At 62.3% G+C, this 1,236-nt stretch overlaps 1 long non-coding RNA gene across 1 annotated transcript; it reads right to left on the bottom strand.

Moving 5' to 3' along the window:
- Positions 1 to 298: 298 nt before the first annotated feature.
- Positions 299 to 1,236, bottom strand: LOC121108063. Its single transcript, XR_005842358.1, has 4 exons — positions 1,167 to 1,236; positions 662 to 750; positions 414 to 545; positions 299 to 317 (listed from the first exon to the last, which is right to left on the bottom strand). It is a non-coding gene; the product is annotated as an uncharacterized LOC121108063 (long non-coding RNA).

Genomic DNA, 1,236 nt, shown 5'->3' with positions numbered 1-1,236 from the left:
TGTTCGGGTTAGGGTTAGGTTATGGTCAATGTTAGAGCTGAGGCCCAGCAGTGCTGCAGGACCCCCTCGGCCCTTTGCCCCGCCCCAAAGGGGGAGAGCAGCAGCCCAGTACTGCCAGGATCGTCCCCGGGGGCTGTGGGGCATACAGGCAGTGTGGGGCCATTCAGACACTGTGGGGCCATACAGGCAGTCTGGGGCCATATGAATGCTGTGGGGCCATCCCGGTGTGGGGCAGTACCTGAGGGAGGTGATGGCGGCTACCGCTTGCAGCCGCAGTTCGGAGCTCAGCTCTCTCCGCGCTCCTCTGCCAGCAGCACCTGCAGCACAGCGGGATGGCATCAGGCATGCAGTGCTCCAGCACTGGGAGGAGAGGAGCCGCCCACTGCCCCCCTCCAGCACCCACCGCCCCTCACCATGATGTTCTCCACAAGTTCGTTCCGGCGGCAGAAGATGCGCAGTTCCTGCACCGTGTTCCTCTCTGCTGCGGAGCCGCAGATGGTGCGGATGCTGCACAGGAACTTCATCTTCTTCTCCTCATTCTGAGGCTGCCAGCGAGCGTGGGGAGTGTGAGCGGGGGGGGGCCGGGGGCACAGCCCTCCTGCGGATGCAATGGGCCTGGGGGGGGATGGGGGACCGCCGTGATGGGAGCGGCCGCTGTCACCTCTGTGCTCCGGAGAAAGGCCTCAATGTTGTCCATCGCGTAACGCTCCACAGCACACATGGGCAGCCCAGAGGCATCCAAGGGGGGAGCTGGAATTGGGGGTAGGAGGGGGATCGGAATTAGAGCTGGGTTTAGAGTTGTGGTTAGTGTTACGATTGAGGTTAGGGTTGGGTTGGATTAGGGTTAAGGTGGGGGGGGGTGGGTTAGAGTTAAGGTTGGGGTTGTGGTTAGTGTTAGGATTGAGTTTGGGGTGGGGCTACGGGTAGAGTTAAGGTTGGGGTTGGGTTCAGGTTAGGGTTAGGGCTGGGGTTAGGATTAAGGTTGGGATTAGGGTTGGGGTGGGGCTGGGTTGGGGTTAGGATTAAGGTTTGCCGTCAGGGTTGGTGTAGAGGAGCCCGGAGCAAAGCGAGGAGAGAAGGGAACTCTGCCCTCTGCCGCCCCACGCAGCCCCCACACTGTGCAGAGGGCGCTTCCCACCCCCAGCCCTGTGGGGACCCTCACTCACCGGGCGGCACAGAAGTGGGCTCCTGGGGGAGTTTGTCCTTCTCCTTGGCCTCAGCAGGGCACGAGGGGTT

The sequence above is a fragment of the Gallus gallus genome, chromosome 34 (genome assembly GCF_016699485.2).
Source record: "Gallus gallus isolate bGalGal1 chromosome 34, bGalGal1.mat.broiler.GRCg7b, whole genome shotgun sequence".
Classification (NCBI taxonomy): Eukaryota; Metazoa; Chordata; class Aves; order Galliformes; family Phasianidae; genus Gallus; species Gallus gallus.
The sequence above is the reverse complement of the archived record's forward strand: the minus strand, read 5'-3'. Positions and strand labels throughout refer to the sequence as shown.